Below are 223 nucleotides of genomic sequence, written 5' to 3' on the forward strand. Positions count from 1 at the left end.
GCGCGGGCGCTGGGGGTCCCGGGGGCCCCCCCGGCGCCGCGCCCGCAGCAGCGGCGGGGGGCCCCTGCTGCTGCTGCAGCGGCCCGCTGGGGGGCGAGGGGATGGGCGTGGTGATGTTGCTGCTGCTGCTGCTGGAGGCGCCGCTGCTGCTGCTGCTGCTGCTGCCGAAGCTGCTGATGCTGGGGGGGCTGGAGGCCCCGGAGTCCCCCGCAGCAGCGGCCGC

Source organism: Eimeria tenella, genomic scaffold (assembly GCF_000499545.2).
Source record: "Eimeria tenella Houghton genomic scaffold, Eth_scaff1828, whole genome shotgun sequence".
In the NCBI taxonomy this organism is placed as follows: Eukaryota; Apicomplexa; class Conoidasida; order Eucoccidiorida; family Eimeriidae; genus Eimeria; species Eimeria tenella.